This window comes from Martes martes (genome assembly GCF_963455335.1).
Source record: "Martes martes genome assembly, chromosome: 8".
In the NCBI taxonomy this organism is placed as follows: domain Eukaryota; kingdom Metazoa; phylum Chordata; class Mammalia; order Carnivora; family Mustelidae; genus Martes; species Martes martes.
Window position 1 is genome coordinate 818,527 of NC_137895.1, and position 22,357 is coordinate 840,883.

At 57.7% G+C, this 22,357-nt stretch overlaps 1 protein-coding gene and 1 long non-coding RNA gene across 5 annotated transcripts in view; one reads left to right on the forward strand and one right to left on the reverse strand.

The window, feature by feature from the left end:
- Positions 1–12,245, reverse strand: part of ZBED4 (zinc finger BED-type containing 4) — a gene marked incomplete at its 3' end in the record, with an annotated part of 29,693 nt that extends 17,448 nt beyond the window's left edge. The window contains exon 1 of the mRNA XM_080811844.1: positions 12,106–12,245. The remainder of the gene's footprint in view (positions 1–12,105) is intronic.
- A 493-nt stretch (positions 12,246–12,738) lies between these two features.
- On the forward strand, positions 12,739–19,347 carry LOC308347933. Of its 4 annotated transcripts, none has more exons than XR_013967297.1 (4): positions 12,739–15,178; positions 15,606–16,687; positions 17,173–18,178; positions 18,975–19,347. It is a non-coding gene; the product is annotated as an uncharacterized lncRNA (long non-coding RNA). The 4 variants fall into 4 exon arrangements; XR_013967298.1 differs by having other exon boundaries at positions 15,609–16,687; XR_013967299.1 differs by having other exon boundaries at positions 12,739–14,797; positions 15,017–16,687.
- Positions 19,348–22,357: the final 3,010 nt, after the last annotated feature.

Here is a 22,357-nt window from a genome sequence, read left to right on the forward strand (position 1 = left end):
CGTGATCAAAAGGGTCTTCATGGTGGAAGAGGCAGAAGAGAGACAGGGACTGACACCTTCAGAAGACGGGCCATGTTGGGGGACAATCAGTTATGCATCCAACTTGGGCTCAGGTCATGATCTCAGGGTCCTGGGATTGAGCCCCACGTTGGGCTCCACACTTGAGGGGGGGATCTGCTTCTCCCTCTGCCCCTTCGCTGCTCATGCGTGTGCACACACTCTCTCATATAAATAACTAAAACCTTTAAAAAAGGGCCCACACGATGTGATGCTACTGGCTTTGAAGACTCAGGAAGGGGCCACTGGCCGAGGGACACACGCGTCCTCCACACAGAAAGGCCGCCTGCCAACAACACCTTGATTTCGGCCCAGTGTGACCCGTCTCAGACTTGAGCTCCAAATTTGCTGTTTTCAGCCACGCGGTTTGTGGTAATTTGTTGAAGCAGCACCAGAAAATGAATACAACAGGCAACGGAGAGAATGCAAGCCAAGTCTCCCAGAAAGACGAACGAGAAAAATACTGAAGAGCACAGCATCTCCAACAGGTGACGAACGCACGCCAGGAAAACGCAACCGCAAATTAAACCGTACGTGGGGCGCCCGGGGGGACTCAGTGGTTAAATGTCTGCCTTCAGCTCAGGTCATGGTCTCAGGGTCCTGGGATCGAGCCCCGCATCGGGCTCCCTGCCTGGCGGGAAGCCTGCGTGTCCCTCTCTCACTCCCCTGCTTGTGTTCCCCCTCGCTGTGTCTCTGTCTCACTGTCAAATAAATAAATAAAATCTTAGAAAAAAAATTAAACCGTACGAAAACTGCAACTTATTTCAAAAGAAGCTAAAGATATTCAAAATAATACAAAAGGACAACCTAAGTCAGGCTAGAAGAATACTGAAATGAGGTTATGGGTCCTAAGGAAGTTTGGGAAATGAAAGTAAGATACCATGTCAAGAAAAGACTAAACGAAAAGCACCGTAAGAACAAATAAAGTCCACAAATGATTTTACTTAAGAGAAACAGAAGCGGAAAGGAATATTGTTTTAATGAAAAAGAAATGCAGGAACAAAAAAGACCCTAGAGAAGCGAACTGAAAGGAAAGGAAACAAGATCCAACGCGCACACACAGAGCCCGGTCCGGCCCGCAGAAACGGAGGGACACGGGCCAGGGAACAGAACCCGAAAACTCAAAAACCTTTCCTGAAATAAAACTCGTGGAGCTCCACGTCGATAGAGAACACCGTGTGAACGAGACATCCACACCTAACAACACTGAAAAGAACGCCATTCAGGCAAAAAACAGTCACTTACACGGGAAAAAGGTAGAAGTAGCCTGATTTGACAGCTACGCCGGCAGACAAGAAAGTTAAGATTTAAGGCATTTGAAAAAAAAAGACTGTGACCTGAGGATTTTGCTACAGTCAAGCGGACTTTCAAGTACAAAGGACACATAAAAACGATCATCACCACGCCAATATTCGGGTAATATTTCTCCGTGAGTCCTTCCTGAGAAGCCTAGGAGAGAAGAGACCTCAAGCAAAGGTCCAGAGACGCTGACAGGGGCCGGTGCGAGCGCTCTGTGGGTTTACCTGCAGCGCTAAGACCGACGAGGGTTCCTGGGAGAGACGCTGGGCTCTGCACACACGACGGAGGACGGGAGGCAGAGAGCAGCGCCCACACAAACAGGGACCACACGGGCACAGCGCTCCCGCTGGTCAGTCTGAGACAGCGACACGTGCGGCGACGCGTACAGCAGACGAGCACCTGGTGACGGTCCGATATTCTCCTCTTCTCTGTCCTGGAGAACCGGGTTCCTGGCGGAGAAGGGAGCTGGTGCTCAAGACAGAAACAGTCAAGTAAACCTGCTTCCGTCTGTGACCAGCTCTGTCCACCGCACAGATGAGAAACAACAATGGACCCAAGAGCCGTGCGCGTCCCCAACACACAGACTGTGGATCTGGAACAGCATTTCCCATCGGCACAGACCAGGGCTTCTGGACAGAACGGCTCATCCCAGGTCTGCAGTGCGAAGACTGCAATGACCAGCCTGGAGCGTCTGGGCACACCAGAGTGCAAGGAGCCCGTGAGAGCGAGCGAGAATCGTGTCAGAGCGCTGCCTGGGAGATTATAAAGGCTCCCGATGCCCAAACGCGAGACCATCTCCGCATGAGTAAGGACCATGAACGACACATACCATCTGACCTGGTTAATGCTAACGATATCGTGTTAACATGAGCATTTCGTCCGCTACGTTCAAATCTGAGTTCACAATAGCTAAGTAAAACCCTCCATGGGTCCACTTTTGGAGGATGATAGAAAACGGATTCATTATTCTGAAAACTGACGGGTGTCCTACATGGAGCACAGAACTAGATCACCGAATAGTAACAGGTTCCTCTCACTGGAAGTTCAGCTCACAAACCAGGCACCAGTAACTCAGCCAGAACATCACCCCTTTGTAACCTGTTATGAATTAATGCACGTACGTCTATGCACCGTTGGCTTGGCCAACGTCAAAAAAGAGAGACACCAAGGGCGCCCGGGTGTCTCCGTCGGTGAGCTGTCCTACTCTCGATCTCAGCTCACGTCTTGATCTCAGGGTGGTGAGTTCAAGTCCCGTACTGGGCTCCGCGCTGGGCATGGAGCTTACTTTCAAAACAGAGCGAGAGAGAGACCACACATTAGGTGCCTCCTCATGGAGCAGCACAACGTCCCTGTGAGGGAGTCTTGCCAGAGGTCCAAAACCTGAATCTCGTCAGACCTCTACGCCCAGGGCCCGACTTACAGGAAACCAAGGATAGATCGGACTCTGCTGGAGGACAGCCGCCGGCAACGTCTAGACTGGGAGAAACCCCAGTCCAGCCACGAACACCTCCCCGGGCGTGGGGCCGGGCGGCCTCCGCAGGGACGCGTGAAACTTACCCGCTCCTCCGAGCGCCAGTGAGCCCAGAGCATGAAGGGAAGGGGCTGCCCTCACCGGCATCAGCAGCTCCTCTGTCAGGAGGACGAAGGGAGGGACACAGGACAGACACGGCATACAAGGGAGGACTCTGCGGCCGGCCAAAGTTTCTTTCTTGACCCAAGCGACGGTCACAAAAATGTCCACCTTACAATAGCCGCTCAAGCTGTATACTGAGTTCAGCCGGTTTCTGTGTCCGTGCTAGACTTTGAAATCAAAAACGTTTTAAAAAAAAAACAAAATGATAAGAGACTCTTTTTTTTTTTTTTTTTTTTTAAAGATTTATTTATTTATTTATTTGACAGAGAGAGATCACAAGTAGGCAGATAGGCAGGCAAAGAGAGAGAGAGAGGGAAGCAGGCTCCCTGCTGAGCAGAGAGCCCGATATGGGACTCGATCCCAGGACCCTGAGATCATGACCTGAGCCGAAGGCAGCGGCTTAACCCACTGAGCCACCCAGGCGCCCCAATGATAAGAGACTCTTAATCTGACAAAACAACTGAGGGTTGCTGGGGGTGGGGGGCAGGGATGGGGCGGCTGGTGATGGACACTGGGGAGGGTATGGGCTCTGGTGGGCGCTATGAACTGTGTAAGCCTGACGATTCACAGACTGCGCCCCTGGGGCAAATAACACATTATATGTTAATAAAAAGAATTAATAAAAAAGTGACTAAAATGGAAAAAAAACCCACGAAAAACAGAGCGGCCGGGTGGTCAGTCACTTGCGTCCGCCCTCGGCTCAGGCACAGTCCTGTGGTCCTGGGGTCGAGCCCCGCATCGGGCTCCCTGCTCAGAGGGGAGCCTGCTTCTCCCTCTGCCCCTCCCCCTGCACGTGCTCTCTCTCTGTCAAATAAGTAAGTAAAATCTTAAAAAACAAAAACCACCTTATGAAACTACATCGGGGGCATCGCGGCATTGGTTCCAGGGGCCAAGAGGCCGACGCAGACGGGCAAGGCTGGGAGCTGACCGGTGTGCCGTGTCTGCGCTCACCCGATTTCTTATGCTGGAAACGTGGCACAGCAGCGGGGAAGGGAGGGTTTAGATAAACGGTGCCAGGACAGGTAGACTGCTCTGCGGAAAAGACAACACTTGACCCTGAGTCCACACCATCCCCCAAATCACACCACATGGGTGGGCACACTAAAGGCAAAACAACGAGGAATATAATAGGGGAAAATATCCTTTTGACCTCGACTTAGAGCAAAACAGAACTGTTGAGGGAAGACGGGCAATCGGGCCACACTAAAATTAAGAAACTTAGAAATGAAGGAAATACGAATTAAAGCCACAACGATGTACAACTTGGACAACGGCCACACACACACACACACACACACACACACACACTCTCTGATAATGCCAAGTGCTGGGGACGCTCGCGACAGGCAAGTATGGCCGGCACACTGGAAAGGCTTGCTAGCACCTGGTAAAACTGGTATCGTCCCCACCGCTCACAGGGTCACGCAGCAAAGGACAAGTTCAAAGGCATTCACGGCAGGATCCGTACCGGCCCAGAGCTGGCTGCCGACAGCAGACACACGCCGCGACAGATCCGTGATAAAGCCACTGCTGTCACACCCAGCAGACACGGGTGAGCAGGAGGCACCAAAGAGCACAGGCTGCAGGACCCCGGGTACGGAGGACAGAGGCACGAGCCGTGAAAATTATTAGCTTTAGGGTTGGGTGGATGGGGACACAGGGACAATTTTCCATCTCTTGACTGGTCACGTGATTCACGGACTCGTGCACTTCTCCGCATGCATGTAACGCTTCACAGAAGAGGTGAGGGGCGCCTGGGTGGCTCAGTAGGTCAGGTGGCCCAGCTGGCCCACTCTGGATTCCGGCTCAGGTCATGATCTCAGGGTCAGGGGACTGAGCCCCGCGCCGAGCCCCGCGCCGGGCTCCGCGCTGGGTGTGCGATCTGCTTGTGCTTCTCCCTCCACCCCTCACCCCGCTCACGCGCGTACTCTGTCTCTAAAATAAACAAACAAATAAATACAATCTTTTTAAAAAAATATAGAGTTAACAGCTGGAAATCATCTACGCATTCCTCAGCAGCTGCCACGTGAGTGCCCCCACGAGGCACGTGTCCCACCTGAGCAGGGGGGGTCGTGCCCCTCACGGCGGCCCGGGAGGCCCTGGGTGTAGGCGGGCACCCACTCACACACACGTCCGGAAGCGCATATAAAACCCGACTGCAAAAGTCAGGACAGACTCTCACTTTCTCGTGCGTCGTGTGTCTCTACTGCTGGGCTGATTCTGCTCCCGTTACTTCATGACGATAAACACCAGGGAACTGCTGATTCAGAAAAACGACCGTCATTTGACCCGGCAGTTTACCGCTAAAGAAAATCACGTTTTCCTACTATTTCAGCGTAAGTCAGAGGTAAAAGAAGCACGTTATCTTTGGTTTTTAAACCACAAAAGGATTACGTTCCTGTGGCAGTTTTGATAATTTTACATGTATAAAGGAGAACACGTTTTTTGCCGCCTACCCCAAAACTCAGGAGGGGATTTATCTGGATGGCATCTGGAACTCTAGATTCTCCGGACTCCCTTCTCCAGCAAACAGAAATAGGGTAATCAATGACAACGCGAAACACAGAATCCTCCCAGATCAATGTCGTCACTGCCACGCACAGCCTGGGTCCCCCAGGACAGCAGGCGGCCCCAGCTCTCTGCAGCCCGAGGGCTACCCGGACACCGGGGCAACGAAGGAAATAACGTCATTCTGACCGTGGGCGCGTCAAGCCCAGGTCATGACGAGAGATGGGAGGGAGAGGAGGACAGACAGACAGAAGGCACCCCAAACAAAGTCTCTTGAATTTATTCTACCTTTCCTTGTAAACACAAAAATACCGAAAAGTAAAAGGCAGCCAATCAGAGGTTCCTTTCCCCAGGCTAGAGAAAGTCAAATGCGAGGAAATGTTCTGACTTGGAGAATCTCCTGTTGTGTTTTCATCGGAAGAACGAAAGAAACCACCTTCTGCCGACGCCGGTGCGGCTCACCCCCGGTGACTTGCTGCCTCAGCCGTCGCCTTCATGACCTCAAACACTCCGGCTACCGAGCACGGTAAACGATCAGTAAACGACTCAGTAAAGTTTATTTTTCCACTTTCCACACCCAAATTGAAGCATATTAAAGGAGCACTACCCCAAGAATTAGATCTCACTGGGTCAGACCGGCGAAGACGCAGAGCTGGGAAACACCCCCGCCGGGGACGACACACGTAGCGGGGAGCGGCCGGGCCCCGGAGACACCTCCCACCATCACATCCCCGGCCCCTGCAATCCCACCGCTGCGACCAGAGCCCCAGGACCGCGCTCGTCCGGTGTGAAACAGCATGCGCCCCCATCACCACCAGAGCACCCCCGGTCGGAGCTGGGAAACCACGCACACCGTCAGGAGGGGCTGCTGCCGTCACAGGTGTGGGGATCGAGAAGCGACCCACGCACCGCACAAACGGTACTCGCTACCTTCTATGACAGACGAGAGAGGAGACCCAGATTTCTGCCAGAAAACCAGAAACAAAACGGCTGCCTGCCTATACAGGGACGTGAAATCTCTGATCTTATCTTTCCTATGATTTTGACTTCTGAGCCATGTAACGATTTTGAACATAAAAATAAAATTTAAAAATTGCAAATCTGAAACAAACACCCTAACGGTGGAGCAAACGGGCGACACGACCACAGACAAAACACGCATGGAGAGGCTTGTTCTTAAACACGACACGTATTCAATGTGACGTGTGTTAAGAACAAAAGGCACTTAAAAGCGAAAGCACCTTCGGGTCGCCTGGCGGGCTCAGTCAACGGAGCTGCGACTCCCGATCTCGGGGTCGTGAGTTCGAGCCCCACAGTGGGTGTAGGGACGGCTTAAAAATGAAGTCTTAAAAACAGACAAACACCAAAATACCTTGAACTCTGCTAAGGAGTTCCATTAGTAGTTGCACACAATATGACAATATCACACCCCATTTTACGTGTATTTGAGCATGAAATATGCAATTATGCCAATGACATTAAAAATCAAGATTTTTAGAATAAGGATAAAGTTTAAAAACCAAAGAAATTCAGTAAAACCATGTAATTTCAAACTTGTACTGAAAATACCATACGAACTCACCATGTTTTAACAAAATGTTTCCTAGCTCTGCCCCTCAGCTGGGCACCTCCAGCCACCGCTGTAAGCAGCACAGGGCACGTGGCAACACATCTCTGCACGGGACGGACTGGCCACGGGAGAAGCCCGCAGCCGGGGGCAGCCCGCAGCTGGCAGGTCGGGGAGGGAGGGCAACGGGCCAGAGAAGCGCTCTCACGGCGATGCTGCCGCTGCCGTCGCGGGAGGACAGGAACCCACGCAGCAGGACGCCCAGCTCTCAGCTACAACCGTGTGAACATCCAAACACACACAGAAGACTTGAATAGACCCTAATACAAGGAATAAATAAAAATCCATCACTCCGCACTGACATTCAAGAAAAAGAAAACCAGAAGCATTTACCACCGTGAAGCTACGTGCCAGGAGCACCGCTCCCCCCATGAGTGGTGACAGAGCGGGAGGGTTCGGCATCTGTGCTCTCATCTCGGGACGCCCAGATGAGGGGACACAGATAAACTAAAGAACACAAGGAAGGTGGCATCAGCACCGTTAGGACGGCCCCCAGAATGGTAGTGAGCGCCGCCGTCGTGAAAACGTGTCGCCTGACTCCAGCCAAAGCTCTCGGCACCAGGTCACACCACACGGGGAGCGGGGGAACAGAAGAACAAGTCAAACGACACAGTGCAGGACAAATCCGGAACACCAGGCATTCGCGAGACAACCGGCCTAGTTTCTTCAAAAGTCAATGTCACGGAACCATTTTTCCCCGAAGAAAAGAAACTAAAGACGCATAATGGCCAATAAGGACCTGGACTCGATCCTGGTTTGGAGAAATCACTACCACAGACCACTGGGGGCAAGTTGGGGCGGGCTTGTGACCAGAGACTGGCCCAGGCCCTGTCCTAGATACGGTGAGTGGTGGCGTGCGGTGCTCAGAAGAGTCCCTTTCTGCCTCTTCTTTGGAGAAAAAGGCATTCCGGGGTGACGTGCCGGGATGGCTGCAATTCCCTCTGGAAAAGCTTGGCAAGCACCAGACCGGCCAGAGGCAGCAGCACCGCGACATTCTCATGAGCGCTCTCGGTGAGCTGGAAACGTCAAAACCCAACTGTGAAGCGCGGCCGCGTCCAACTCAGGGTTCACACGCTCTCGATGAGCCACAGCGACCCTCCTGCCTGGTTCAGGCTTGGCGACAAGTCTTCCCACCAAGGTTGTCGGTTCGGATCCGGTCTACGGCTGACAGCACCCTTCACGTACTCTGACCACGTGCAACCATAACGAGCACATTCGGGGCGGGGGGGGCAGAGCACCAGCTGCCTCAGACCCGTGTTCACACGAAGGAAAATGGTAGTCCGGTGCCAGCGACGCAGAGACGGGGGACAGAACCAAGAGCGAGGGATAGCTGCTAAGAGTTAAACTCCAGAAACCCAGAACCAGAGCCCTTTCCATGAGATGTGGTCAGAAATCGTGATAAGGCTACCTTGGAAACAAAGCACATTCCAGAGCAAGCAAACAAAACCACGGTAAGGTCGGCGGGTCCCTGTTCTGTCCCCGAAATGTCCTGGGTCCCACAGACCAGGGCTCCTTGGGCAGTTCTACGGGTCCCACAGACCAGGGCTCCTTGGGCGGTTCTGCGGGTCCCACAGACCAGGGCTCCTTGGGCGGTTCTGCGGGTCCCACAGACCAGGGCTCCTTGGGCGGTTCTGCGGGTCCCCCCGGCCCAACACCAGCTCCCCTACTGCTTACCTTTTCCCACGGGGACCAGGACAGTCCCACGAGGGAGAGGTGTGAAACTGCTGCCGTGGCTGGGAGCTACCGAGTTTTCCGAGTGTCCTTTTGCTTACGGGTGTGGAGTGCGGCCTCCGCCAGTGTAACCAGAGCCGTCCCGGGAGGACTCGGGCACCCGACGCCGCTCCCCGGTGAGGCCGTCTGCTGAGATCAGTCAGCAGCGGCCTTGGAGAAAAAGTCGCCCCTCGTGGTTCCCATCCATGGGGGCGCTGAGCAGGACAGAGCAGGTGCAGGGCCACGCCGCCAAGGGGCCAGCGCCCCCCCACCCCGTCCACATCAGGGAGCCATCGCTGAGAGCGCGCCGCCACGGGGCCAGCGGGGGCCAGCCCGCCGCACCCCAGCTCCCGGCCGCCATCAGCAGCAGGTGCTGGGGAAGGGCTGGGGCGCCGCTACCGAGGGGCCTTCACGGAACCCGCGCCTGTCAGGAGCACAGGCCGCGGTGGCCCTGGAGGCGCCCACAGGACTCGGGCTCCGGCAGGGGGTCGGCCTCTCCCAACACTCAGGCTTCTTCCCTGGGGCCTCCATCCACGGCCCAGATCCTCCAGGCTGGGACCCCCTCCGAGCACAGATCTTCCCGGAACACAGTCTCAGACCGAACTGCCCGACCGTTCCTAGGCGCACCGCCGGCTGGGCCTTCCCTCCAGGCCACGTCTGTCCCCGGCGTCGCCGCTCAGGTTCCCCCGAAGCAAGGCCTTCTCTTCACACCTGCTGCTGCCTGCGGCCCCCGCATGAGCGACCCAGCTGGTTGCAGAGGGAGCCGAACCCTCCCTGGGTCAAGCACTCTGCGCCTCAGGACCCTGCCCCGGACGCGGGGAGGCTTCGGTCTCCTCCCGGCAGCGCCCTCCCGAGCTTGGACCACCAGAAGCACCTCACCGGGGGATTAACCAGGGAGGGATCCGAGCCACGTCCGGACGCAGACAGACCCGGCGCTGCAAAGTGGGGAGAGGGGGGCGGGAAAGACACGGGCGCGAAGGGGGGAGCCCCCGGGAGCGGCGTGGAGCGCCCGCGCCGCACAGGCTGCAGGACGGACGGCGGCGCCCGCGACTCCACGCAGCCCAACTCCCCGGGGCCCAGCGCGTCGGTGAGAACAGCGTCCTACGGCTCCGGCCGCAAGCCCGGGCGCTTCCGTCGCGCCTCGGAAACCAGGTGGCCACGAGCAGAGCGAAGCCCCAGCCCGGACGCCGCTCGGTGCAGGGAGGCTCGGCAGGACGCAGCAGGCTGGTGCTGCGGGGCCACCCGAGGCTCGTCCGCGCCCCGCCGGCCGTCCCTCCCCCGCCTGCCTCCGAGGCGGCCGCCCGGCGAAGAAGGCCGTCGGACCAGAGTCCACAAGCAGCCGCAGCCCTGGCCCCGCAAGGAAAAGCCGCGAACGCAGCGTGAAGACGAGGCGCGCACGGACGGCGACCCCCGCTCCGCCGGCGGCACCAGCCGCGCCTCCGCGCTCTGCGACCTCGGCGGGGACACAGCCTGACACGCGCGCACACTCCTCCGGCACGCGCCGGCTCCACGCGCGGACACAGAGTCCAGCCAACGGCCCTCGCAGCCCCGCGGCAGCCGTGCTCCAGGCGAGAGGACGCTCCTTCCCCAGCGCGGGTCCCGCACAAAGCCCTGGCACGCGCGCAGGGACACCGAGGGCAGCGGAGTCTTCCCGTCCGAAACACCAGGCCCACGCGGGACACGCGGCGGGGCGGGGCGGGGCGGGGCGGTCGCGCGAGCCGCCGGGCAGGCGCACGGGGCCCCGGCTCTCGCCCAGCGCAGCGCGCCAACTCCGTCCTCGGAGCCTCCGCGCCCCGGAACGCGCCGCGCCCTGTGCCGGTCTCGTGCTGAGAAGCGCGGCGGGGGACAGGGCCGGCGCGGGCGGCCCCGCACCCGCGTCCCCCGAAGCCCTCGGAGTCGAGCCAACTCCCGGGAGCGGCTTCGCTTCGGCGCCGACCGGGACGCGGCTTCTTCGCACTTCCCCGACGGCTCCGACCCGATCCTCCCGGCTCCGAACTCACCACGACGGCGCGGACCGAACTCCCGTCGTCCGCGCGTAAAACGGCACCAGGGGTGCGTCGGCGAACCCGCTTCACGGAGGTCTGGAGTGGGTTTAAGGGCTCCGCCGGTCCACCCGAGAGCGAGCGAGCCCGGAGCGGCAGCGGGAGAAGCTCCCCGCGGGGGAGGGTCCGGCGACGCGCGGCGGGTGCCAGGCCCCGCGCAGGCCCGCGCCGAACGCAGACGCTGACCCCTCGGGGCCGCGCGCGCCCTGAAGCGGCTTCGCAGAAGCGGTGCGCGGGATCCCGTTAGAGCGAACTCCGACACGACTTCCCGTTTTCTCGGCGGAGACGCGCGGCAGGAGCTGCCCCGGCGGACTCGCGCGCAGAGCGGGGGCGCGCGCGGGGGGTCACCGCACGCCGGGAAAAAGCAGGGGCCGCAGGGGCCGCGCGCCCTCCAGCAACGGGGGCGGTGCCGCTCCCGGAAAAGGGCGAAACGAGACCCGCGGAGACCGAGTCCAGCCCAGAGGGACGCCGACGACGGGAAAGCGCAACCTCGATTCGCGTCTCACCCACGAAGTCCGGGCCCGGCCCGGAGCCGCGGCGGCCGCGCTTCCCGGGCACGCGCTTCCCGGGACCCCGACCCGCCGCGGCGGCTCTTCCTGGAAACGCGCGGGCGGCGGCGCGCGCCTCGGCTCCCAGGCACCTCGCGGGGGCGGACGGAGCGCGGGGGGCGGACCGCGGAGCCCACGCCGGCCCCGGCCCCCGCCCGGCCCCCGGCCCCCGCCCGGCCCCCGCCCGGCCCCCGCCCGGCTCCCCGGCTCCCGCCCGACCCCCGCCCGGCCCCGGCCGCACAACTTTCGGCCGCTCGCGGCGTTTCGTCAGCAGAGCGCCGCCGTCCGGAAAAGGCGTCTCGGGCGCGACCCGACTGGCCCCGCGCGCGCCAGCTGTCAGCCGGGGGGTCCGGGGGCAGGGACGCGGGCCGGGGGTCCCAGGGGTGCGGGCCGGCCCCGGCGAGGCGGGCCCCGCGGCCGAGGCGGGCGGCCCGGGCGGGGTCCAGGCCCCACGGGAGGCCGCGCCCGCGCCCCCGAAGCCGCCCCCGACCCGGCGCGCACCACGTCGCGGCGACCCCGGCCACCCCACCCTCCCGGCCCCGCGGCCGGGCCCCGCCTCGCCCCGCCCCCCGCCCTCCTCCCCCTCCAGCCCCGACCCCCGACGGCGCGCCAGGACGGCCGGGCCCGGGGCGCGAGCTCCGGCCGAGGCACAGCCCGCCCCGCCGCCCGCCGCGCACTCACCGCGGGCGCGGGGCTCGGGGCGGCGCGGCTCCCGCCCGCCTGCGGACGACGGCCGGCGCGGGCGGGCGCTCCCATTCATTAGCCGCGGCTTTGTCTGCCCCCGCCGGCCCCTCCCGCCGCCGCCGCCGCCCGCCGCCCGCGACGCCGCCGGACGCTGCGCCCCTCCCAGGGCCCCGCGCGGCGCGGGGCGGGGCCGGGGGCGGGGCCGGCAGGGCGGGCGGCACCAGGGACCCAGGCGCGGCTGACGGGGCGAGCCCCGGCCGACCGCGCAGGCGCGGTCTCCGTCCCTGGGCTGGGCCGGGCCGACGACGCAGGCGCGCTGCCGCCTGCGGGCCGGGCCGACCGCGCAGGCGCAATCCCCGCACGTGGGCCCCGCCCCCGGGCTCGTGCGGACCAGCCTGTGAGGCGCAGACTCCGCACGCCGGCCTTTGGTTGGGGCCCGGCCCGAGCGGCCGCGCAGGCGCAATCTCCGCGTGCCGGCCCGGTCTGGGGCCCAGGGCCCGACCGCGCAGGCGCAGCCCAGGCGCGTCGACTCCGCCCCACCGCCGGGGTCCGCGGGCGGGTGGGCGGCCGCAGCGTCCGCAGGCGGCGGCTGGGCGCGCGGAAGCGGCCGGGGCCCGGCTTCGGCGGCGTCCGGCTCGCGCTTGCCCGGCGCCCGGCCCGCCCGGCCGCGGGGCCCCGGAGCCACAGGGCGGAGAGCGCACCTGCTGCGGGCGCGGGCCGAGGCGCCGGCGGGGCACGCCCGGAGCGCGCTTACCGGAGGCCGCGCGAGTGTCCTCCTCCGTGCCCCGGCCGCGGTGCTCCGTGCTGGTGCGTCTGAGCCCTGCGCTCTAAGACGATGAGGTGCTTCGCGGGCGGCCGCGCTCGGGGGCCGCGCGGATTAGAGCTTAAGCCCGCGGGGCGGGCGGGGAGGCCCTGCGGCGGTGACCGCGGCCGGAGGCCTCGGGGGGGGCGGGGGGGGCGGGCGGCGGGCGGGGGCCGCACGCGCGGGGCCGCGGGCCTCTTGGGCTCCGCAGGCATCTGGGCGCTTAGTGCGAGTTTCCCGGTGGCCCGTCGGGCGGCGAGCGCCCGACCGTGCGGACTGACCGGAGACCCGGCCTGTCCCCGTGGCCGACGACCGCTCATCTGTCGCAGAGGGAGGCCGGGGCTCGCTGCCCGGCCGGCGGCTGCCGCGGGTCCCGCCGCGCCCCTCCTGCCCGCGCGCTCCCCGGCTCCTCCCACCCCTGCACGGGCCCGCGGCCGTGGCCCCCTCGCTCGGCCGCAGCCTCGGGGGCGCGACTTCCGCGGGCCTCAGGGGCCACGTCCGCGCGCAGGGTCGACGGCGGCGGCAGTCGTGTGCGCGTCTGTGTGCGGCTTGCGCGCGCCCGCGGCCCCCGCCTCCCCGCGCGGCCTGGCGCAGAGCGGGGGCGGCCGCCCCGCCGCCTCCAGCCGCTCGTGAGCCCAGTGGGGGAGGACTCGCCTCCCGGCCCTACGCGAGCAGCCCGTGGGCTCCTGCTCTAGATGACAACGGCTTCCTGCCCGGTCCCTGCTCTGTGCTGCGGCTGCCTGCCCGCCGGCACCTTCGGGGGGCTCCCTGTGTCCCTCAGAGCCAGAGTTCTCGCAGCTGTGATGACCAGGTCCACACTGCCTTCCCTCGTGGACTTGGGTCCAGCTCTGGGTCCCACCTCGGGGCCGCGGCCCTGGCTGTTCCCTCCACCTGGAATGCTCTTCCTCAATCGTCAGCCCGCCTCACCCCTCGCCTGTGTAGAGATCTTGGCCGAGATGTCACCATACTGACCACTCTCTGTAAGGTAGTGCCCCTCCCCTCACCCCTGCCTCCCAGCCTCGCTGTTCCGGGACATTTACGGGGCCAGCCTCGCTAACACTCCGGGAGAGCAGGGCCTTCCCTGGTATGTCCGCTGATGCGCACACACCCGGCATGAGAAGACCAGAGTGTCCCCAGGCGGCAGGATAGGCTGACTGTCGGCGCGACGGCTGGGCGCCAGGCTAGGGGTGGGCAGGAAAGGTTCCCCTAGAGGAACGGCAGAAACACTTCCCAGGTCCACCCTGGCTCCCGCACTTTCCACATCCTGCAGGTCGGCCGGGGGTGGCCTGCTCTGACCCCTCGCAGGAAGGCTTTTGTTGGGTACGTAGGGTGGCCGTCCACCCAATGCTTAAAAGGAACACTGGGAGCGAGGAGGGCAGTGCTGCTGGTCACGAAGCCAGCACCCAATAAACTGGGACTGAGCGAGTCACGATGCGTGGCAGCCCTTTTCAGAGCTCTGCCCCTTCATTCGACGAATCTTTGATGAGCATTTTCCACCCTCCTGTGACACTGGCAGGATCACAAGGTGATGGGGTGGTGAGAGGTGGACACCAAGCTTGGCCTGGTGGGACTGACGCCAGCTGAATCCTGACTGGGGCTCCTCGTCTGTGTACCCACAGTCCCACCCTCACGCACTGTCTGCACTGTGATTCCTCCACCTGGGTATCCAGAATCCCCTCCACCTGGGCACCCCCCGAATGTGACCCCCCCACCTGTGTCTCCAGAATCCACACCCTCCCAGGCACCCCCCCTCATGGTGCTCCCCCACCTGGGCATCCAGAATCCCCTTCACCAGGGCACCGCCCTCCACGCTGTGATCCGTGACTTCGGTATCCAGAGTCCCCCCCCCCGGCACTGTGATCCCCCACGTGGATATCCCCCATCCAGGTATCCCATCGCTGCTCTCTCAGGACCTCTGAAGCCTCGTGGGGTGGGGTGGGTCCCAGGACCTGCGGGAGGAAATGCCCTGCAGCGTTCCGCTTTTGCATTGTCTGTCTGTGTGGTTAGAGGCCAGAGAATACCAGGTCCCCAGTGTGGTTGTGTGGAGGTGTCCCCACAGTTTTTTTCTGGGGCACTCACGGCCTGGAGTAACCTTTTTTGGTCTAGATGAGCTATAAGGCTCTGTACCTCACAACTTCTGGAAAGCCCGCCACACAGCCCTGGAACCCCAGAGCTGTGCCAGATGGTCACTGTCTTGGTTCTGGAGGGGAGGCTGGTGTCAGGACACTGTCAGCCACCCTGCGGAGTGACGCCGCCAGGAACAGGCAGGTGCGGAGCAGCCTGGCACCTGCCGCCCATAGCTGATGTCAGGGCAGGTGGTCCAGCGTGCCCGGGGCCACCAGCCAGCCCCCTGTCCCAGCCCTGCCGCTGAGATCTCGGGGCTTCCCTTTCTGCACCTGGGAAGTGGGGACGGTGAGAGCGTCCTTCAGAGCCCACACACCTCCGCCCCACTCCTCTGCTGCGGGGGGATGGAGCCTGTCTAGGAGGCCCCAAGAGTGGAGACACCCCCCGCAGGCAAAAAAGTGAGGACAGGGACGTGGCTGGGAACACCCCCTGGAGTGCCTCCTTGGGGTTTGGCCCTTCCTGGGGTGTAGAAGAGGGGTTGAAGGAGAGCTGGGGATGACAATGTCAAGACCACTCAGGGCATGGGAGGCACTGAGTGGATGGCCCGTGGGGAGAACCACAGCCTCTCCAGCAGGTACCTCCGGGGCCCAAGGAAGGAAATGCAAGGGTCATGAGCAGTGGAGGCGACAGGAGCTACCAGCGAGACACTGGCAAGCAGTGATGAGCTCCGCAGAGATGGAACGGCCTTGGGGGACACTGACAGCAGGGCCTGCCAGGAGGATCCTCAGCACATTGCGGGGACAAGGGACCTTGTGGCTGGGATGGGGTCCTTAGGAGGGGGCACACAGGAATCATCAGGCACCAAGGCCGTGGGCAGGCATCAACGACTGTATGGATGGTAAGCCGAGCAGGGAGGGGGTGGGGTAGGAAGGGGCTTGAGGATTGGAGTGGGCAAGGGTCCAGGGAGGAAGAGGGATGGTGACTTAATGATCCCGGGGGGAGCGGCTGTGTCTGCTGCTGGACGGAGACGTCGAAACCTGGTAAGTGCACTCGGTGAGAATGGGAGGGCAGTGCCCAGGGGGGTTGGTGCCCAAGCGGGGCACGGGGTTCAGGCGGACGCACACACTGGTCCTGGCTGTCCAGCACAGAAGACGCCAGCCTGTGGTGGCCGGTACTGTGTTATTTTCCAAGGTGGAAATGGCTCTGGAGTTTATCGTTGTAACTAGGATTGGTGGATTCAGCAAGTAGAAGTACAAATACTGCACAGGACATCGTATACTAAAACATTAATTATCCGAGTTCATAATTTCACTGGGTATACCGTAGTTTATCTACCAACCATAATCATACCAGGAATGCTGTTTGCCATAAACAATCTGGCCAACACCCAAATAAAGAGAAAATGACGGCTACCTACAACCCCATCCCAAAAGGATAACTTGGAAAACAAATCAGATGTGTGTCTTGGTTTTACGTACAAGCTTGCAGATTAAAAATCAGAAAAGACTCTACTGTGTGTACTCTTTTCTAATCTAGTGTTTTCACTTAACCGAGTCCCCACCTGCCTGTATCCGTGCCACTGACTACGGCAGCACAGGTCATTGCTAACGGCTGCTCGGTACCACACTGCGTGGGCGAGCACACGGCCCCGTGGAGGCTCCCAGCTGTGCCCAGCTCCCCACGGGGAGCCCACCTGCTCTGACGCCCTAGCAGGTACCTCGGGTTATTTCTTCAGAAAACATTCTTAGCAGTGGAGTTTTCTCAGCTGAAAATTTTACGGAGGTGATTGTAGACCCATATGTGATTCCAAGAAATAATGCAGAAAGGTCCCTCGTACATTGTAGTTTTACCCAAAGGTAACATGATGGCAGCAGGGGCTCCTGGGTGACTGGGTTGAGGGTTGGACTCGGTTTTCTGGCTCAGGTCACGATCTCAGGGTTGTGCATGGGATCGAGCCTTGCATCAGGCTCTGCGCTCACCCTGGACTCCGCTTGAGATTCTCTCCCTCTCCCTTCCCCCTTCTCCAGTAAATAAATAAAATCTTTAAAAGTAACTAAATAAAATGACAGTAGGAGAATCACAGGCAGGGCATTGATACCGGTAAAGTTCACCGATGTTGTTCTTCTTTCCCTAGTTTTACATGTACTTGTGTATGTATTAACTCCGTACATTTTAAAAATGTTTCTTTTTCCTTTAAGCGGGCTCCACATCCAGCGCAGAACCCAACGCAGGAGTTGAACTCAGACCCTGAGATCAAGACCTGAGCTGAGATCGATTCAGATGCTTAACCAACAGCTCCCCAGGCACCCCCGATCCTCTACATTCTGAGCACCCAAGCTGGTTCATGGATCTACATGAGGAGTTCCAACAAGGGTTGCTCCCGTCCCCCTTTTAGAGCCACGCCCACTCCCCTGCCCCACGCCCCTGCCCTGCCCTGTGCTCCCAGCAACCACTCATCTGCCCTCATTCCTAAAACTGTGTCGTCTCAGTATTGCACAAAGGGAGTCAGGCAGCGAGTAACCCGCTGGGGTTGGCTATTTTGCTCAGTAAGTAGCTCGCTAGAGACCCCTCCAAGTTGTTGGATGTCAATGGTTTGTTCCCCAGCCCTGCTGAGTGGTGGTCCTTGGTTGGGGGCACACCGTGTTTCCCTTCTCACCTGCCGGAAGACGTTGGGGTCGATTCTGGATTTGGTCCGTTACTAGGAGAGATGGGATGAATGTTTGTGGGCAGCTTTTGGTGTGAGCGAAGTCCTCGTTTCTCTGGGAGAATCACCCAGGAGCCCAACTAGGTCGTGTGCTGGCTGCGGGTTCCGTTTTCAGAGCAGCCCCAAGCTGTTTTCCAGAGTGGCCGCTCCAGGCTGCAGCCCCACCGAGGCGTGCGAGTGGCCAGCGTCTCCGCCTCCTCGCCGGCACTCAGGGCGCTCACCGCCTTCCAACGCCGTCGCCTAGCTTGCGCGTCCCTGCTGCCCGACGACGCCGGACCTCCGTGCCCACGCTCTTGCTTGCAACGTCTCTAACTATCTGTTGGCGAGTTTTTACGTGGATGGCTTGGTTTTTACTCTTGTGTTTTCAGAAGCTACGTGTCCCGTCTCTGGGTTCCCGTCACGCGCGCGGTTTGCAAACCCTGCTTCCCGGTCTGCGGCTTGTCTCCATCCTCTCCACAGGCTCCTTCCCAGCAGGGGTTTCTGATGCTCCTGAGGTCTAGGTTAGCAATATTTTCTTTCGTGGTTGTGTCTTGGGTGTCGAGAACTTGTTGCCTAGCCCTAGATCCCGAAGATTTTCTCCTGTTTTCCTCCAAAAGCATCCTAGTTTTAAGTTCATGATTCATTTCAAGTTCAGTTTTGTATTCGGCCTGAAAGCCTTGGGGTGCCGTTCTTCTGCCTCCCCCTCCTCCCTCCATCACTCCCCCTCCCCTCCCCTCCTCTTCCTTCTTCCCATCTTTCTTGCCTTCCGCTGTCTAAATGCTCCAGCACCGCTTGTTGAAAGGGCCAGCCTTCCTCCATCGCAACGCTTCTGCGTGTGTCAAACATCAGTTGGACGTGTCTGTGTGGGTCTGGTTCCAAGTCTCTGTTTCTTCCATCGATCCGGGCGTCTCTCCTTCTGCCAACACCACACACGCTTGATCAGCACAGCTATCTGTTCCTGACATCGGGCAGACTGGTTCTGGCCGCTTGCTCCTCCTTTGCAAAGTTGTTATAGCTAGAATCGTCCCTTTGCCGCATAGTGTAGAATAATCTTGTCTGTATCTAAGAAAGATCTTGCTGGAATACTGATAGGAATTGTGGTAAACCTGTATATCAATTTGGAGAGAACTGGCATTTTTACTATTTTGAGTTTTTCTGACCATGAAAATGGTCTATCTCTACACTCCTTTAGATCTTTGATTTCTTTCATCAGCATTTTATCATTTTCAGCTCACAAGCTCTATACATGTTTTTTAGGTAACTCTTACATTTCATTGGATTTTGAACCACTGTAATTGGTTGTGTGTTTAATTTCAGTGTCCTTGTGTTGATTGCCAATAGTTGTGGTAGAAGCAAGAAGAGCTGATGTTGCAGATGAAGTCAGAAGGCAGTCTGCTGGAGAATTCCCTCTCGCCTGGGCCAAGTCTGCCTTTTGTGCTCTCCAGGCCTTCAACTGATTGGACGAGGCCCACCAACATTATAGTGGGCAAACTTCACTCAAAGTCCACCAATTTAAATGTAACTGTTGGGGCGCCTGGGTGGCTCAGTGGGTTAAGCCTCTGCCTTTGGCTCAGGTCATGATCTCAAGGTCCTGGGATCGAGCCCCGCATCAGGCTCTCTGCTCAGCAGGGAGCCTGCTCCCTCCTCTCTCTCTCCCTGCCTCTCTGCCTACTTGTGATCTCTGTCTGTCAAATAAATAAATAAATAAAATCTTAAAAAAAAATAAATGTAACTGTCCTCCAAAAACACCCTCACAGAAACAACCAGAATGATGTTTGACTAAATATCTGGGCACCTTAGCCCAGCCAAGTTGACACATAAAAGTAACCATCTCGGGGCGCCTGGGTGGCTCAGTGGGTTAAGCCTCTGCCTTCGGCTCAGGTCATGATCTCAGGGTCCTGGGATCGAGTCCCGCATCGGGCTCTCTGTTTGGCGGGAAGCCTGCTTCCCCCTCTCTCTGCCTGCCTCTCTGCCTACTTGTATTCTCTGTCTGTCAAATAAAATCTTAAAAAAAAAAAAGTAACCATCTCAGTCCTCTTACTACCCTTTTGATGCCTCCTTTTTCATTCTTTTTTTTTTTTAAGATTTTATTTATTTATCTGACAGAGACACAGTGAGAGAGGGAACACACGCAAGGGAAAGTGGGAGAGGGAGAAGCAGGCTTCCCACCAAGCAGGGAGCCCGATGTGGGGCTTGATCCCAGGACCCTGCCGAAGGCAGACACCTAATGACTGAGCCCCCCAGGCATCCCTCATTCTTGATTTTAGTAATTATCTCCTCTCTTTTCCTTCTTTGTCCGTCACGTCTGAGGTCTGCCACTTTATTGACCTTTTCAAAGAACCAGCTTTTTCTTTCCTTGATTTCCTATTTGCGATTTCGTTGATTTCTTTTTTTATACATGTTTTATTTATTTATTTGACAGAGAGAGACAGCATGTGCATGAGCGGGGGAGGGTAGAGGCAGAGGGAGAAGCAGGCTCCCTGCTGAGGCTCCATCCCAGGACCCTGGGAACACACCTGAGTTGAAGGCAGATGCTCAACCCACTGAGCCACCCAGGTGCCCCCCTTTCTTAAAGATTTTATTCATCTACTTGAGAGAGAGAGAGAGAGAGAGAGCACGAGCAGGGGGAGGGGAAATCTCGTTGATTTCTACTCTTATTTATATTATTTTCTTTCTTCTTGCTCTGGACTTATTTTACTCTTTTTTTTTTTTTTTTGTAGGTACTTAAGGTGGGCACTTGGATTATTGGTTTGAGAATTTTCCTCTTTTCTCAGATATGGATTTACTACTATAGTTACTCCTCCTAACACTGCTTTTGTTAGGTTCAGAAATTTTGATATATTGTATGTTCATTTTTTTTCAGTTCAATATTTTTAAAAAGAACTTATTTATTTTAGAAAGAGAGAGAGAAGGAAAGAGTCGGGGGAGGGTCAGAGGGAAAGAGAGAACCTCGAGGCTCCGTGGAGCCTGCCACAGGGCTTGATCCTGGGACCCAGAGGTCATGACTGGAGCCAAAATCAAGAGTTGAACGCTCAGCTGACTGAGCCACCAACACCCCTCAGTTCAACATTTTTGAATTCCCTGAAGCTTTCCTCTTTTACACGTTGATTATTTAGAAGTTTGTTGTGAAGTTTCCAAGTATTTGGAAATTTTCCTGTGGTCTTTCTGCTGTTGATTTCTCGTTCGATTCTGCTATAATTCGAGAACATACTCTGTATGATTTACATTCTTTTAAATTTGTTGAGGTTTGTTTTTGGCCAGGATGTGGTTGACCTCGGTTGAAATTGCACGACTGCCTGAAAAGGATGTGTATTCTGTTTTGTTTGGTGCAGTGATCTACAAACGTTGTTTAGATCGCATTGGCCTCTGGTGGCCTAGAGTTCTGGATCTTTGCTGACTCTCTGTCTCCTAGTTCTATCGGTAGCTGGGAGGGGGGTGTGCGAGTCCCTGATTATAATTCTATTTTTTGTAATTTCAGATGTATTTCTCCTTTTAGCTCTGTACTCTTTTGTTTTATATATTTTTAAACTCTGTTGTTTGACGCGTACACATTCAAGATCACTGTGTCTCTGGATGGTTTGATCCCTTTATCTTACATAATGATCCTTTTTGTTCCCAGTAATTTTCTTTGCTCTCAAGTCCAGTTTATCTGATTTTGCTATACAGTATAATAAATAATAACATAGCATACTACATATAGTAATACATAATAAATAATATACCATGGCTACTCTTACATTTTTACTAATTATGTTCGTTATATATATTTTTTCATTCTTTTATTTTTAACCTACCTCCATCAATATGTTTGCCGTGAGCTTCCTGTAGACAGCACATAGTTGGGTTGTATTTTTTTTTTTTAAGGTCGTCTCCATGACCAACACGGGGCTTGAACTCATGACCCTGAGACTGCGAGTGGCACACACTACTGATGGAGCCAGCCAGGCATCCCAGCTGGGCTGTATTTTCTTTTAATCCGTTCTGACCATCTGTGTGTTTTAATCACTGTGTTTAGACCGTTTATAGGATTTTGGGGGATATGCCGGGGCTTGAGTCCACCGTCTTTTCGTTTGTGTTCTGTCTATTCCCTGCCTTTCTTATTCATCTCTCTCCCCTTTCTCCTCTTCCTGGGGGATCCCTAAACATTGTTTAAAATGTTCCTGCTTCAATTTTTTCATGCGTTTTTGGGCATAACATAGTGTGTAGCTTTCTTAGGGCTCTCTCAGGCTCACAGCACCCGCACAGGCTGTCATCGGCCTCTGGCTGCGTCTTCGCACTCGGAGCGCAGTGCAGCACCCGCCCTCCCGCTCAGCTCCCCTCACCATCCCCACCTGAAAATACATAGAATTGCTTATGTTATTTCCCCGGTGTATTTCGTGCCCCATCAGATCGTCACTAGTTTTGCTCCAGCCATGCCTAATTCAAGAAACCCACGGGAAGGGTGAGCCACTAGGCTGCCCTCTATTGGGCCCGCTCCTTTGTTTTTCTTCCCTTCCTGAAGTTCTAAGGCTTCTGTTATTTCTTTTCTCTTTGGAAAATTTCTTTCGGTGCTCTTGAAGCAAGTCTTGGTTTTCTTTGTCTGAGAATGTTTTTATTTATTTCCCTTTCATTTCCAAAGCACGTTTTCACCTGACTCAGAATTCACGGTCGACAGTTTTTTCCTCTCAGCACTTGAGAAACGTACCACTTCCTCCCGCCTC